Below are 18,130 nucleotides of genomic sequence, written 5' to 3' on the forward strand. Positions count from 1 at the left end.
GATGTGATTCTGCAATTGGACAACATTTGCAGAATGTGAAACGAATTACACTGACAAACAATTTAGTTTTATCAATCAGGGTCAGAATGTGGTGCACATGTGTACTGGAAGCTACATAGATTAGTACATAGGGCCCTGGGGAGACAGAAAGAACATATACATGCTCAACAAAACAGGCAATAGCCATTCACTGATTAATTTCTCAATACACAGCCCTGACAAACTCAGAGAGCCAACCTGCCTGGTTTAAAATTTAACCAGCCCAGTAGTTAACCATCAGTAAATGGTGCCTTCACAATGGCAACACCTTTACCAGAGTTCAAGACCAATCAACCAGCCCTCTCCTCTCACACTCTAGGAATGTGGGTATTGATATTCTTGTCAATTGTCCTCATGAGTACAAGATAAAAACCTCCAACAAACCATCTTTGTTCAATAATAGTCAAGTGTGGAGTGCTAGAAAAGCACAGCAGGTCAGGCAGCATCCAAGGAGCAAGAGAATCAATGTTTCAGGTGTAAGCCCTTCATCAGGAATGGAGGGCTCATCCTGAAGAAGGGCTCTTGTCCAAAATGTCAATTCTCCTGCTTCTCGGATGCTGCCTGACCTGCTGTGCTTTTCCAGTACTACACCCTCGACTCTGATCTGCAGTCCTCACCTTGTTCTTTGTTCAATAATACTCAAGTTCTGTACTACCAAATGACTAGTGGCTCATTCCTTGAAAATATCTTGTTGTGCTTCAAACTTCCACCCAGAAAAAAGCAATATTCTTCAACATTCTACAAAACTTGCAATTACACAAACCATAATATCCTAAGGCCATAAGAAACAGGAATAGGCTGTTCTGCTTCTTGAGCCTACTCCACCATTCAATAGGATCATGGCTAATTCAACATTCCTTACATTCACTTTCCTCTGTTTTCCCCATAATCCTCAATTTCCCTACAGATCAAGAATCCATTGTCGTCTTAAAATATACACATGGACCCTCCACCAACAGCTCTCGTTGGCTAGGAGTTTCAAAGACTCTCAACCCTCAGAAAAAAAATTTCGCCTCATCTCAGTTTTAAATTAGCGCCCCTTCATTCTGAGACTATGCCCTTAGGTCCTCGACTGTCCCATGAGGGGGAAACATCCACCAGCATTTAAACTGTCAAGCCGCTAAGAATACTATTTGTTTCAATGAGGTCAGCTCGCATTTTCCTAAACTCCAGTGAATCATATCCCAACCTGTTTATCCTTCGCTTAGAAGACAATCCATGGATCATCCCACTGAACTTTTTCTGAACTGCCTCTAATGAAGTGATATTTTTCCTTAAGGAAGTAGATCAAAACCACTTACTGTACTCCAGATGTTTTTCACCAGAACTTTGTACAGTTGCAATAAGAATTCCGTATTCATATACACCAACCCAAAGATGTGCAGGTTAGGTAGCTTGGCCATGGGAAATGCAGGGTTACGGGTTGGGTCTAGTTGGGATGCTTTTTAGGAGGACAGTGTGGACTCGATGGGCTGAGTGGCCTGTTTCCACACTGTAGGGATATTATGATTCTATGAACCTGACAATTAACAATGTCATTCAGGATTTAGGCAGCACTGGCAAAGTTGCATTTATTACCCATTCCTAATTCTACTGAGAAGCCGGTGACGTAGACCTAAATGACTCAATAAGCTTGCTCCACCTCTGCTACAACTCCATTTCACTCTTCTTCCTCATAGACCTCAATCTCCTGAGGAAGCATAAACCTCTGTCTATTTTGCCTTAAATATACTCACTGAATAAGCATTCACAATCCATTTCAATTATGTACAATCATCCACTTGGTCAGCCAACTACAGCTCTCTGGAGTCGAGAATTTCAAAGGTTCAGATCATATCGCAGATTGAGATGCTGTGGCTCAGTGTTCTGGATTCCTATCCTGGGAGACCCAACCTCTCAGTGTCTACATAACCAGCCCCTTCAGATTTTTGTGTTATTCTTCTAGATTCCAAACAGCATAGATCTAATTTGCATTTTCTACTATCATAAGTCAACCTCTCATCCCAGGTCTTGGTGGTAAGCTGGTCTTTGAGTCGATCCCACAAGATATCTTGGGGTTCAGGTCCATAGCTTCCTGAAAGTGGCTACATAAGTAGATAAGGTGTGGCAAAGGTGGTGTTTGGCATGCCTGACTTTATTGGTCAGGGAACTGAGCACTAGAGTCAGGATGTTATGTTGCAGCTTTAAAAGACTTTAGTTAGACCACACAGAGTACTATGTTCAGTTCTAGTTGCCACATTACAGATGTGGAGGCTTTGGTGACGGTGCAGAAGAGTTTTACCAGGATGCTGCCAGAAATAGACGATTTGAGCTATAAAGGGAGACCAGAAAAACCCGGGTTGTTTTCTCTGGAGTGGCAGAGGCTGAGGAGAGACTTAATAGAAGTCTCAAATGTTATGAGATGCGTAGACAATGTTGATGGTCAGAATCTTTTTCCTACAGTTGAAATGCCTAATATATGGGGCATACATTTAAGTTGAGAGAGGGAAGGTTCAAGGGAGACGTGAGGGGCAAGTTTTTTGTTTAGAAGCACAGAGTGGTAGGAGTCAGGAAAGCGCTGCCAGGTTGGTGGTGGAGGCAGATATGATAGGAGCGTTTAAGGGACTTTTAGATAAACACAAGACCATGCAAGGAATGGAGGGATATAGTCCATACGCAGGCTGATGGGATTAATTTAATTTGATTTCATGTTCGGAACATCGTGGCTGAAGGGCCTATTACTGTGCTGTACATTTTATGTTCAGCATCGGGATCTTAATTGCAAGTATTTACGGGATGTCCAGAACAGCCAACTACAATTTAAGGCTGTAATCAGTTTTAATTTCAAGTTCTAAAATCTTTAACCTGGACATTGATGTCACAAGACAATAAAGTATTGAACGGAGTAAAAATCAGTAATTTATTGACATCAACAATAAAGACATTAGTAATAAACTTGAAACGCAAATCAAAACACAGTCCTTCAAAAGGAAAGTTCCTTTGTACAAGTTGTTCAGATTATTGGTCACAAGCATTTATAAAATGTAGAATCATTAAACAAATAAAGCAAAGACAAACATACTTTTTGGACAACCTGAATACTTGGTAAACATGAAATATCCTGAACTTAGCATGATCAAATTATTTCTAAATTATGTCATTACTAATGGCACATTTTGTGCATAGATCTATAATTCTAACCAAACAGCCAAAAATAAGAGAAGCATATATCTTCAGGTCAAAAAACTCATTTGCCAAATTCTTATGGATAGCTAAGAAAAAGTGCTATAGAAAAGAAAAATGCAAAGACAAGAAAGAAATCAAAATAAAACAAAGTTCCTGTTCATTCGGAGTTTTGTTCCTACTTACTTGGGCAAACTTTTAAAGAGTGACATTTCTTCAAATAGGACATGATCTTATTTTCCATGTACTCTCTCATGCTCCGCAAACTCACTGTTCAAACCGACACCAAGAAAACAAGCAAGACTATAATCACATGACCTCAACGAGTGCATCTTTTCACAATGAATAATAAGTGTATCCAGAACCTGCATCCATTAACACCAACCAAATATAATAGAATGCACATCAAATTGTAAATGTGGAATCTGGAATGGGGACCAAAAGTTAAATTGAGTATCAAACAAATGTTACCTTTTCCTACACACCTCCAGTTAATATCATATCTCTGTATTTTGTCTTGCACACCTCCAGAAGAAATCTGGTGCCTGCTGTGCCAGGACTTTTTCATAAATAAATGCTCATTACAGGTTTAGGTTTCTTGTTTATTCAGTTAAAGAAACTGCACGTTCAGGTTAGAGTCATCTCCTGATTTGAATTTCAAGCTGCCAGTGTTTACAATGTTGTTATTGAAGCATCAGATTTTTACTTTATTTTGAGAGTTAACTCAAGAAAGGTCAACTAAATATTAAAGTTAATCAATATAGTCAAAAGTTAGACTGAAAATATTTAATTGTTCATTTGCCGTATATTCTAAAAACCGTAGTCCAAAAGGACTCAACTATAAATGGAGACTAGAAATTACTAAAAAGTCAGAAGATTCGTTTCATGGCAATTTGATAACAATTGCCGAAGGGAACAAAAATCAATGTTATCAATACACAAGTCATGCAGAATGAAAGAGGGTCTTTTCAACAGGAAAACAGATGACAGAGGGGAAAGCAGCTCAGTAAGACTGCCACTTTCACCAGTCTACTTTTACGTAACTAGATCAACACTATGAATGTACTTAGCTTCGGGTAGAAAATATAAAATGCCATATTAGAGAAAATGCAATTCATTCAAATTAAAATAAAAACAATGCATTGGATTGTCATGTAGATTCAAAGGAAGAATTGTTTTAAAGCAACTACAGAGTGAACTTACTTAAATTATAATAGCTTCTTCACATTAAGGGCCATTTTCCCCACAGTGTGTGTTTGGAGCATTTTGTAATATTGACATCTTGCAAGGTTCAAGTTTGCAGGCTCTGACATGGTAAAGGGGAGTCCTGGCACAGGACTGAGTGAGCATTTATAAAACAGCCGAAAGGATTTTGAACAAAATTTGAAGATACATTCCCCGAAAGTTTAAGCGAATGAGGATTTCACGGGTTGTAGGTATTTCTCACTTTTGATTCATGTTACTAGCAGAAATGTAGATTGATATATGTCTACATATAATATCCTTAACATACACACATATATACAAACATCTAGATCTTCCTTGCTGAACTGTTTATTATAGCATGGACAATGTATTGTGTTATAAGTTACAGAAGCATTCTATCATGTACACTGTATATATTGTTAAGGAGAAAATCGCTTGTACTGATAAGGATAAGATAGTTATCTTCTATAAGTAAACATAGCATTGGATTAAAGTTTGATATAGATGCGATATTTAGGATATTAAATATAATAGGTCTTTTATTCCCATCCATTACATGACTTTCTGGTGAAATCAGGGGTAGGTGAGTAATGGTGTCTGGGTGCAGGCAGGAAAAACACTTCTGTTCCTCTCAACTCCATATTCAGGCAAGTAAAAACATCAAGTTTTAAGGATCATGGTTTGGCAGCCATGTGCTTAATCAAACAGGCCAGAGCATGAACGGCAAGTGTTATGGTCAGTTACAAGCCAAATTCACAAGATCATCTAAAATGCACGTTAAGGAGATTGTCATTGAGTCTTTGAGTTAAGTTATGCAAATAAAGTACCTAGTACTAGATTCATGAGGGCAATATTACTAATAACTTGTGGCACCCTTCTAATGCAAGCTTAATGCATACACATTGCTCATTGTACTAGATCCCACAGGACCTATTTATTACCTAAAATATGGATAGTACACTATCAAAGGGATTACAAAGGTTGTTTGGTTAAACTATTTACATTTTTAATATTGCACCCTAATACCTGAAAAACTATGATAAATTAAAATTAAAGCTAACATATTTTCAAATATCCATAATTTTATAGTTTTTAGGAGCAGGTATTCGTGAAAGATATCACAACTAAATATAGATCAGATGGCACTTATTGTGAGAGTAAATGCTTTATAGTCCAACAGTCATTGAACAATTATGTTTAATTACAGTGCTTCAGATCAGCATGGACGAGTTGGTCTGTTTCTGTGCTGTACATCTCTATGACGCTATGTGTCAATGCAATTGTGCGGTATGCTAGAACCATTTGTTGGATTATAAATTTCACAATTTAGCATGGCTACCCAAGGCTAGAAACACTCACAGCAAAGAATAACAACCAATGTCAAGGAAAAAACAACAATGCTCAAGGCCTGGTCTTCAAAATGAACGTTCTGCTTTGAACTTCTGCACACATGACAACGAACCAGATTGTTGTTAGCAGAGCACTAAGAAACTTTTGGATAAGGCCTTATTTGTTCATAACATTTAATCAATGGCAAACAAAAGCTCATTGATTAAAAAAAGTGAGAAATAGTGACGTTAATCACAATTAAAGCAATAGGTAATCTTTTTAATTCAAAAGATCCTTCACCCGTTAGTTTAATCTTTGAGCCATTTGTTGTGTTAGGGAATAAGTTTTAAAATCTTGTGCAACAGTTTTCTTTCTGATGGCATTGTGGAAATTAGTTTAGTTTTGAAAAGTTAAAATTGGTCTCTATAAGAATCATATAACCAAAGTGTAGATCCCATAACTGAAGTTAAATTATTTACAATGAAAATCACATTTCAACATGATAGCTGCAGATAATAATCAACACTGCTGGGGAAATGGTTAGAATTTTTAATCTCACGGGCAGCATTAGGGGTTCGAACTGCTGCAATAATAGAGAACCCAGACATTCCCAGTCTGCATTCCTATCCCCATCTCTATGGATTACAGGATCTTCTGATTAATCACAAAACTTACACCTTTTTCTGGTATGTCCCATTTTAAAAAGCCCATATTACAACACTTCTTTTCACAAATGCTTCAGCAAGTAATAGAACGTTAATTTGGTGCCAAAAAGGTGCCAACAAAATGCTCGCAAAGTTATAAAAGCTGATAAACAGCTCCTAAAATGCTGACACAGAATACTTTAAAAAAAAAACTGAGTTCAAAAAACAAGATACAATTGAACAAAATTATTGCTTCCTGAGATTGTTATACATTTTTGCTTGGCTTTTGGAATACAGCTTTGGTGCATCTTAACGACTGTGACTTGCTTGGCAAACCTCCCGACGGGCAAGTGTGATGAGGCGGAAGTGGGTACTGCAGATCCTGGAGATTAGAGTGATGCTGGAAAAGCACAGTAAGTCAGGCAGCATCCGAGGTGCAGGGAAATCAGCGTTTCATGCAAAAGACCTTCATCAGGAAAGTGTGAGATAAGTGTGATTAGCTCAGTTAAGTAGCTAAAATGGAAGATTCAAGGGCTCTTACAGCATAGTGACAGTGCACCTATCTCTGGGTCAGAAGGCCTGAGTTCCAGTTCTACCTGAGGTTCTAGAGGTGCCCTGTAACATGCCTGAATGGGTTATTTGAATATCTAAATATCTAAAGAATCTTATTTGCTCAAAGACGAGGTTAAACTATTTTGTGGTCGGATTCACATGCCTTCGACCAGTGCTAAGAAAAGTAGAATATTGTCTTGCAAAGCAACAGATTCCCTGTCAAAAATCAGGAAATAGCATATCTTTAGTACAGGGGTTTACTGCCCAGTTTTGGAAATTCAAGTAGGAACAGCTGCAGTGACAGGCAGGGAACTGCAATACTGGGCTGGAACACAAAGGGATGAGCAAAGGAACAAAATAATTGTATTGAATGGTGCTGAAAATTCCCTTTATTGTGTTGTGTCATCCAGGTATTCAATATCCCATTTATGGAGCCTCTTCCTCAATAAGAGAAGTTAGGAGAAGATGACAGACCCAGACACAATGGAGAAGCATCATCATTCCATAAAACCAGGAAAGCAATTAAATTACACCAAATACTGCTGTTTTCCAGTCTTGCTGCTTGTTGGTCTAATTTTTTTTAAAAAATCATTTTATTCTCATTTTTTTTTATTTATTCAATGTCGACCAGTTGATAAGCAATCTATCAGTTTCTTAGTAAAATGTCTCCACTGCCTAAAGATAAGATCTCTTTACTTTATTTGTTCCATCATCTTCAGGACAGAAGATGTCTGCAGCATATCTTAGAATGTATTTGAGAGATCATGATCAGTTTATGGGAAATCATAGACTATAATACAAAATGCTAGACTACAAATAAACCATACTAAAATGGTCCATGCTACAGATATCCTTCTGAGCTTTTACTTTTATTCCTTCTTATGCATCATTTCATTTCATCTAGAGGGTTTCTTCCATATTTCCATATTCCCAGCGTCAACAATCTTACCCATCACTGCTCTCATTGAAAAGTTCAGAGTTGTTTTCACTGTCTTGTGCTTTGATACAACTCATGGTCACCATCTTTAGATTAGCTGCACTGCAGATATTACTGTCCTTGTGAGTTGCCAGAATGTACATGCATGCTGATGAATGTAGAGCAGTGTTATTTAGACAAGGCCAGAACACATTAAGACATTCCAGGTTAGTATGCTGCGTCAAGCGCCACAAGTTTCTTGAGATGTTATGGTTTTGTTCAATGGCAATTTCTATTCATGATGTGGAGATGCCGGTGTTGGACTGAGGTAGAAAAAGTTAAAAATCTCACAACACCAGGTTATAGTCCAACAAGTTTATGTGGAAGTACAAGCCTTCAGAGTGCTGCTCCTTCATTGGGTAGCCAGTGGGGCAGGATCATAGGACACAGAATTTATAGTAAAAGATTAAAGTGTCATATAACATTGCATCAGTTATATGACACTTTGATCTTTTACTATAAATTGTGTCCTATGATCTTGCCCCGATGAAGGAGCAGCACTCTGAAAGCTTGTACTTCCAAATAACCCTGTTGGACTGTAACTTGGTATTGTGAGATTTTCAAATTTCAAATCAGACTGTTCAAGCAAATGCATTACAAGTTCACCTAAAAAGACAGGATTTACAACTGATTGGAATGCAGCACCTATTTTTCCTCTTGAAAAGCTACCTCACCTTTGTCTGACCTTTATACAGCACAGCAGAATATGGTTTACGGCAGAGGGGTTGAAAGGATAATGTTTGGTTAACAAAAGACAAATGAAAATTGAAATAAAAACTGAATAAGCATAATTTTCAAAACAAATTCATACAAGCATTTTTAACTGATTATTGAAGTGTGGTTAATAGAAATAATGAGCCTATTCTTTAGCTAAATGGCAGCACAGAATATTAACCGTAACATACCAGAATTGGTATTGATGGTTTAAATTTTTTATATATTAAGGTTTATAAAGATAATTCAGTCTAGACTTTGTGATGTTTGAGTGGTAAACAAAGATAAACCAACATAAAACAGTGACTAACAGCAATTACATCATGGTGTACATGATTAGCATCATCATGGTCAATTAAAAAAGCATTTATCTGTATTTTCACATTTGGATTAGAAATGACCAATTAAATATCTAACTTTAGTTAGTGCACAGTTAATTCGGTGTTACTGCAGATGCATCAAAATACAAAGGTACCCAAGAGAGCTGAAACTACAATCTGCACATTGCTTGTTACTCTTTGGAACTGTGGTGCAATTTGAATCGAGCTGTTGCCTGGAGATGTCAAGACAGGCCAACCTTTTCTTGGTAGACTTCACCAGTTTCCTCATTTCCCCTCCCCCACCTTACTCCAGTTCGTACCTTCCAATTCAGCACCCCTCCTCAAGACCTGTCCTACCTGCCAATCTTCCTTCCCACCTATCCGCTCCACCCTCCTCTCTGACCCATCACCTTCATCCTGACCCCTCTCCACCTATTGTACTCTTTACTACCTTCTGTCCAGCCCCACCCCCCCCCCCCTCCCATTTATTTCTCCAGCCTGGAGACTCCCTGCCTTCATTCCTAATGAAAGGATTTTCCTGCTGCTCGGATGCTGCCTGACCTGCTGTGCTTTTCCAGCACCACTCTAATCTAGACTCTGATTTCCAGCATCTGCAGTCCTCACTTTTGCCCAGCCTTTGTTTTACAATCACCTGATGAAGGAGCGTTGCTCCGAAAGCTAGTGTGCTTCCAATTAAACCTGTTTGACTATAACCTGGTGTTGTGTGATTTTTAACTTTGTTTTACAAAGTTGAGGGCTGCAAGAAGTGCAGGGGAAAGGTTGTCCAGAACAAGAAAAGGGCTTTCTCACAGTGATGTAAATAAGTAAGATAGAAATGTATGAAGCACAACTTAGACACTTTCTCAGTGACACAGACCAAATTCAGAATTGCAATCAAGAGACCATTTGTAATGTGAAGTGGTACTAATGCTGGCCTCATAGCTTCAAAGCAGAGATGTTAGCCACGTTTGGTCAGCAGCACACTTGCATTGGGTTGTGGAGTAAAGTCCCTCTCCAGTATCTGAGCATAAAAATCAAGCAGAAACTCCATTGAGGTACTGAGGGAGTGCTGCTATTATTCCAATGAGACATCTACCTAATTGGGTGGATGTAAAAGATCTCGTGGCAGTATTTCAAAAAAGACCAGGGAACAATCAGAAGTGTTTTGTCCAATAATTATCCATCAATCAAAATCACAAACAAAAAACAAATTTGTTGATCACCACCACGAGTGTTTCTGGGAGTTGCTGTGCACAAATTGATTCCCACATTTTCTACAGTGCTTCAAAGGGATTCAATTTCCTTTCATGAGCTTTGAGACATCCAGTGCTCGTGAAAGGCATCATAATCAATAAAATATATACTTAGAGAAAAAACCCTATCTCTGGGCAGTTGATGCAGTTTTGAAAAATTCCTTGTGAAGTCGAAATATTGGTGTCCACCAATCAAGACCCAAAGTGACACAATCATTTGGGATGCATTTCTTTACATTAGTGTTGATCAATTAGAGATTGACACAGTGTGCGATTTGTATATCTATTGAAAGAAAGTCTACCTGGTATATTGGTTTGGTGAATTGCTGAACCACAGCAAGAACTCTTTACACATATTGAACAACTAGATGGAATCATTCAGTGAATTACTTTCAAAAATAAGTTAATCTTATGATAATGAGAGATGTATAAAAGTGTATGGTATGGACTGGTCACAGGAAGGAGCACAAAAGACAGTTCTATCTTCCCTTGCCAATATTCCCCCTCCCCCACCTCTTCAAAAGAAAAAGATCCAAAACCCATGCTTACATATGTAAATAAACTGGAGAGAAAGTTGAAATGGAGCAAGCACACAAAGCAGAAAGGCATCAGACAGAGAGATGACATCAGAAAGAGAGCTAAATGGCTAATTCCAAAGGACTACTTATTTTTTAAAAATGACAAGAAAGTTATAACAATTCCACTTCATGTTTGGGCATAGGGAAAACTAAAGTTCCAAAATCATAAGAGAGTACTTTCCATTCGATCAGAAAAGGAGAGTCATAACCCATTTCAGATAGTCATTCATGCACAATACTGGTTCGTCACAACCAAAGATCAATGTCAATAAGAACCAAATCACCAACCACTCAACTTACACAAACTCCCAAATATTGCTACACGCTACACACACACACACTCAGGTTGAGCTATATGATAACCTGACAGTAAAAGTTGTTAACTTATCAGCTAAATAATGTTAAAATTACATCCAAATCTACAAGCTTATACTCTTGACTGTCATCAGCTGATTACAGTTCATATGACCTTTGTTATTAGTTATGATGTGAAATTACACAAATTAGCAATTCGCTACTCAACTCTGATGCAATGGTGATTACTTATAGATACATTTTATTAAAATGTTGTGCAGCTAACTTAAATTGTGAATTGTAGCCAATATATGGTATTTAATGCACAACTTACAATTTGGTTCTTCCTTGATGAATTGGTAAGAATTATTTCTCTCTGCAGATTGAAGGAGAAAGTGAGGACTGTAGATGCTGGAGACCAGAGTCGAGAGCGTGTTGCTGGAAAAGCACAGCAGGTCAGGCAGCATCCAAGGAACAGGAAAATTGACGTTTTGAGCATAAGCTCTTCATCAGGGATTCAACATTCCCATCAGTCCTGATGAAGGGCTTATGTCCGAAACATCAATTCTCCTGCTCCTCGGATGCTGCCTGACATGCTGAGCTTTTCCAGTACAACAATCTCAACTTGAAGTCCCTGAATCCAGAGTACCTCATGTGTCCTTACCACACAGACAGGCCTTCCTCTTGGTGGTGTTCAACTAGGAGGAATACTGAATCATCAGCCAAGGAGTTGGGTGTATAATTCCTCCACATGCTTGACCTAATGCCATGAGACTTTACTGGGTCCAGAGTCATGTTGTGGCTTCTCAGGTCATCTCTCTCCCAACTGTATAGCACTGTGCCGCCACCTCCTGTCTCTCCTGCCTATGTCTTGGAACAGGACATACTCAAGGATGATGATCATGGTATCTGGGACACAGTCATTACTCACTCAAGGATGATGATCATGGTATCTGGGACACAGTCATTACTCGAGGAATATTTTCTTACAGACAATGACAGGCTTTTGCATGACTCAATGGGACAGCTTGCTCAATACTACCCCAACCCCAGATGGTGATGAGGAGAACATTGCTGGGTCAGTGGATCTGTGGTTTGCCATTATTGTTTCAGATTTATATGTTGATGCCACATGGTCTATCTGGAGTACTGTCAGGGACTTTCAGGTAAGTCATTTAACTCAAACCTGTCGACCCATTCAGATGGGTACAAAAGATTCCATGACACTGTGGAAGGCTACATTGAAGAGCCCTCCCAGCATTTATCAATATCATCAAGAAAAGCAACTGTCTGGCAAATTATCCAGATGCTGTTTAAGGACTTTGCTGCATTTCCCTGCATTATAAAGTCATTTACACTTCAAAAAAAGTTAATGAAGGTGCTATATAAATGCATGCTTGTTCTTTCCTTCTGCAGATGTCATGGCCTCCTGGAGCTCCTTAAATAAAAATCATTGTGGTTGGAGGTGGGAAGAAGTTTCCATTAATCCCATTTCAGTTACTCCAGTCTGAGCTGAGTGGGCAAAACTTCAAAGATCCTGCTTTCAGTAGGTCTTAAGCTGCCTGAGCCTCTACCCACTGAGAATGTAGGAAGACAGACAGGGTAGCAATTCTTTGTTTACTCACTTCCCTGTGAAAATATACTTAATACACCCAGGAAATCCTCAGGAATGAACATACACCAAGGGTAAAAAGCTTGATGTAATGGATACTTACTTTCTGTTTTGCTAGTATTTGGAATTGGTTTCACAGGAGCAAAACCAAATTTGGGCGGCACGGTGGCACTGTGGTTAGCACTGCTGCCTTACAGCACTAGAGACCCGGGTTCAACTCCCGCCTCAGGCGACTCTCTGTGTGGAGTTTGCACATTCTCCCCGTGGCTGCGTGGGTTTCCTCTGGGTGCTCCGGTTTCCTCCCACAATCCAAAAATGTGCAGGTTAGGTGAATTGGCCATGCTAAATTGCCCGTAGTGTTAGGTGAAGGGGTAAATGTAGGGGAATGGGTCTGGGTGGTATACGCTTCGGCGGGTCGGTGTGGACTTGTTGGGCCGAAGGGCCTGTTTCCACACTGTAAGTAATCTAATCTAATCTAATCTAATCTAATCTAATCTAATCTAATCCTCAAAATATGCTATTAACTGAATTGAGTCTCATTAATAAACATTTGGTGCAGACCGTCAAGAATTTGGGAGAGAGATAATGGATTTGGATACTTTTGGATAAAATATGGGCCAACAGGCCGAGGTGTGGCAGATAGGGTTTAATTTAGATAAATATAAAGTTGCTGCATTTTGGAAAGACAAATTAGTGCAGGACTTATATACTCAATGGTAATGTCCTGGGGAGTGTTGCTGAACAAAGAGATTTTGGAGTGCAGGTTCATAGTTCCTTGAAAGTGGAGTCACAGATAGATAGGATAGTGGAGAAGGCGTTTGGTATGCTTTTCTTTATTGGCCAGTGCATTGAGTATAGGAGTTGGGAGGCCATGTTGCGGCTGTACAGGACATTGGTTAGGCCATTTTTTGAATATTGCATACAATCTTGGTTACCCTCCTAGTGGAAGATGTTGTGAAACTTGACAGGGTTCAGAAAAGATTTATAATAATTTATCAAGAGTTGGAGGGTTTGATCTATGGGAGAGGCTGAATAGGCTGAGGGGTGGCCTTATAGAGTTTTATAAAATCATGAGGGACATGGATAGGGTAAGTAGACAAGGTCTTTTCCCTGGGTTGGAGGAGTCCAGAACTGGAGGGCATAGGTTTAGGATGAGAGGGGAAAGATATAAAAGGGACCTAACCTTTTCACTCAGAGTGGTGCATGTATAGATGAGCTGCCAGAGGAATTGATGGAGGCTGGTACAATTACAACATTTATAAAGGCATTTGAATGGGTACATGAATAGGAAGGGTTTAGAGGGATATGGGCCAAGTGCCGGTCAATGAAACTAGATTGATTTAGGATATCTGGTTGGAATGGACAAGTGGGACTGAAGGGTGTGTTTCCATGCTATACATCTCTATGACTCTAAATGAACAGAGCTTAGGGTCTACATTGAAGTAGACATGCACAACTCTGTGGTTCTTGATTCAAGACAAGTGTAAATGTTCATTATTAGTCTGTACAGGGAAGCATATTGCTCCAAAAATAGCCCAGTATCAGACCAAGATCAACAATACCCACAATAGGATTATGATCACTGATTTACTATCGATTGCATGACAAAGTGAGGAGGTCACCTTTTATTCTTACAGTACTTAACAATACTAGAAATAGGCTTTTCTAAAAAAAAAGTATGCAGATTTGTAATCAACTGGATATCATTGAATGGCTGATAATATAAAACCATTCATACCTCAAAAGATGAAGAAAATAGCAATAAAATAGCAGGGTTATTTTCTTTTGTACTCATGCACTGAACATACACAGATAGTACAGCATCTTCAATATTGACACTGGATCCAATGAAGTTTTGAGCATCGGGTCAAACATGGGCAAGGAAACCTCCTTGTTACCAATGACTGCCTCCCCTCCAACAATTAACTAGATCTCCTCCATGTCATACACCAGTAAGGAAGGCAAGGGCACAGGATGTACTCAGGATAGGAGACTTAAATGCCCATCAAGAGAAGTGGTTGAACTCACTGATGTAGGAAGGATATTCTCCTCAGGCTCAGTTTGTGGCAAACGGTGAGGGAACCAAAGTCAGAGACAAAATCTTATTTAACTTCAGTCTCATCAATGTAGATGTTGCAGATGTACCTGTTCATGACAAGACTAGTAGGAATGACCACTACTCAAAGTTCCTTCTTCACTTTGAGGATATTGCTATACAACATGAAGGGTACTACCATGTCAAGTGAGCTCCATTCAGAAAATATCTAGCAGCTCCAAACTGGTCATCCCCAAGGTGCTGAAGATGTCCATCTTCAGCCATTTCAATTCACTGCATGTGACAAGAAATGGCTGACGGCATTGGATACTGCAAAGACCATGGGGCCTACTAGTATCTTAGCAGTAGTATAGATGATTTGTGCTCCAGAACTACACACACCAACTACTCTTGTACAGCTACAATACTGGTCCTGTCCATAAAAATTACAACAATATCAACGCAGCCAATTATTGCCTCATCATTCTGCTCTCAGCTCCACAGTGAAGTGATGGAAGGTGATGCTGAGAGTGATATCAAGAGGCACTTACTCACCAATGCTCTGTTTGGGTCCCACCAAGACGACTTCATCAATGAGCTTACCGATATCGTAAAAGTCAGTTATAAGAATCTTCATGGATGGTTACATAGTGTACTACCCCATTCAACTTCAGCTATAAAGTGTCAAATAACATTTGTACTACACAAATCAGGAATCTGATGCAATACTCTGCACTTGCCTGGATGAGCAGAACTCATTTGACACCTTTTAAGACAAAGCATCACACTTGATCAGCACTTCATCCACCATCAACATTCACACCAGCCCCCACCAGCACACACGGAAAGTAACGCATTCCATCTATAAAATGCACTTCAACAGCTCCTTCAAGAATTGTTCCACTTGTGCAAACTACAAGATCTAGAACAACAACAACAGCAGATTTTTATTAAAAAATGCGTACTCTGGAAATGTGGGCTTTACTGGGGGGACTAGAGTTTATTCACAATAATTGCCCCGGAGAAGGTCGAAGTGAACTGCCTTCTTGAACCATTGCAGTCCATTTGGTTATAGGTATGCCCAAAATGCTGTTTAGAAGGGGGCTCCAAGATTTTGATTCAGCGATGTTGAATGAACGGCAATATATTTCGAAGACAGTTTGTAGGCAACTTGGAGAGGAACTTGCAGGTGGTGGCATTCCAATTCATCTGTAGCTCTTGTCCTTCTAGATGATGGTGCTGATGGGTTGAGAGGGTGCTGTCTATAGATTGTTAGTGAATTTCTACCGTATATCTCCTAGGTAGCACGTATCACAGCTTCTGAGTGTCAGTGGTGAATGTTTGAGGATGTGGTGCCAACCAAGTGGCTGTTTTGTCCTGATGTTCCAGTTTTGAAAGAGTGTTGCTAAAGCTGTATTCATCTAGACAATTGGTAAGTATTCCATCACACTCCTGACCTGTGCCTTGTGGAGAGTAAACCAGGCTTTGGGGAGTCAGATTCCTAGCCTATGATTGGCTCTCATAGCCATCGTACTTATGTGGCTAATCCAATTCAGCTTCTGGTCAATCATAACTCCCAGGATATGGATAGTGGGGATTCATAATATCAACACTTGAATATCAAGGATTGCTGGTTGGATTCACTGTTGTTGGAATGGTCATTGCCCGGCACTTGTGTGGCATGAATGTTATGTATCAATTGTCAGCCCAAGTCTGGGTGTTGTTCGGGCCTTGCTGCACTTGGACTTGGAATGCCTCAGGATCTAAGAAGTGACAAATTATCAGTGAACATTCTCACTTCTGACCTTATGGTCAAGGGAAGGCCATGGATTAAGCAGTTGACAAAAGGATTGGCCTAGGACACTACCCTGAGGAACTACTGCCGAGATGTCTTGGGGCTAATATGGCTGACCTACAACCACCACCATCTTCCTTTGTATAAGTTATAATCCAACCAACAAGCTTGCCCACTCCTCCCCAATTCCCATTAGTTTTGCTATGGTTTGTCGATGTCACATACAATTAAATGTGGTCTTGATCTGAAGTGGAGGTGTCGGTGTTGGACTGGAATGGACAAGGTCAGAAGTCACATGGCACCAGATATTAGTCTAACAGGTTTATTTGAAATCACAAGCTTTTGGAGCGCTGCTCCTTGGTCAGGTGAAGTATACACCCGACGAAGCAGCGCTCCAGAAGCTTGTGATTTCAAGTAAACCTGTTAGACTAATATGTGGTGCCATGTGACTTCTGACCTTGATCTGAAGGATACGAAGTTGCAGATCACCTTTGGAATTCAGTTCTTATTTTTTTCTGTTTTGAACCAAGGCTTTGATGAGGTTAAGAGCTGAATGGCCAGGGCAGGAAGCAAACGGAGTACCAGTGAAAAGGTTATTGTTGTGCAGTTTTTTCTCGGTAGCAATCAACAACCATGCGACCATCACTTTACTAACAATCAAATTTACGTTTGGCTCGGTCACTGGCTGCTTATGCTGTTTCACTCCCAAAGTATTCCAGTATTGGAACTTCACCAGGTTAACATCTGTGTTTTAGGTAAGCCTGGCACTGATTCTGGCATGCTCTCCTGCATTCTCCATTGAATCAGGATGGTAGTGATAGAGTGGCGGATATGCCAGGTCAGAAGTTTGTACACTATGTTGGGCACAGTGGTAACGTGGTAACTAGAGGGTTGTTTGCCTTTGTTTGACCTGGTGCTGTGAGACTAGCAATGGTGATTGTAGTGTCTGGGACGTGGTCTTTAAGGTTAGATTCTGCTCATAAGATTGATTGTGTTAGGCTGCTGCTTGGCTCGTTTAAAATATGGCTCTCAGGTAAGTATTTACAACAAATTGACAATGGTTTCATGAATTTCATCATCAAACTTTGATTTCAGATTTTATTTGAATTCAAGTTCCATCATTTGCCATGGAAGGATTTGACTGCAGTTTCCCAAAGCATTATCTGGTTCTCTGCATTAGTCCGGTAACAATGCCACTGTGCTATGGAAACGGCCCTGCCGCAAACTCCACTTCAGATTACACACCACCCTGGCAATACCTAATTACTCCTTCACAGTAGCTGGTGCACTACAAGGACAGCTGTCATTCCACAAACTCTCTCTTCGTTACCTTTAAGGCAATGTGAAATGGGCAAAAAGTGAGGGCTTTCCCAGGGACCCTCATTCCATGAATGAGTAAAAATTATACGTCAATGTTGTTTATCACTTTGAAAATTCTGTATTTTAAACACTAAGAATAATGTTGCAAATATTTTAGATCTGAAAGCACAAAGGGCTATCTTGTGAAGTTATGTGATACTGCTATAATAATAGTCAGCCAGAAGGTGGCAGGATGTACACAGCTTTAACAAAAAGGATACGGCACTTTGGTTTACCAAAAGCAAACATTAGTTTAGTGAAT

General features: G+C 39.6%; 1 protein-coding gene and 1 long non-coding RNA gene across 3 annotated transcripts in view; one reads left to right on the forward strand and one right to left on the reverse strand.

The window, feature by feature from the left end:
• The window catches only part of LOC148148303 (uncharacterized), an 81,205-nt gene extending 73,754 nt beyond the window's left edge, over positions 1-7,451 (forward strand). Inside the window, exon 3 of the long non-coding RNA XR_015759017.1 lies at positions 7,343-7,451. This is a non-coding gene — a long non-coding RNA (uncharacterized LOC148148303). The remainder of the gene's footprint in view (positions 1-7,342) is intronic.
• The window catches only part of LOC122555979 (chloride channel protein 2), a 624,753-nt gene that overhangs the window by 480,897 nt on the left and 125,726 nt on the right, over positions 1-18,130 (reverse strand). The gene's annotated exons all lie outside the window — the stretch shown is intronic.

Source organism: Chiloscyllium plagiosum, unplaced genomic scaffold, assembly GCF_037043375.1.
Source record: "Chiloscyllium plagiosum isolate Xiang-an unplaced genomic scaffold, Cpla_swu_hap1 HiC_scaffold_13, whole genome shotgun sequence".
Lineage (NCBI taxonomy): Eukaryota > Metazoa > Chordata > Chondrichthyes > Orectolobiformes > Hemiscylliidae > Chiloscyllium > Chiloscyllium plagiosum.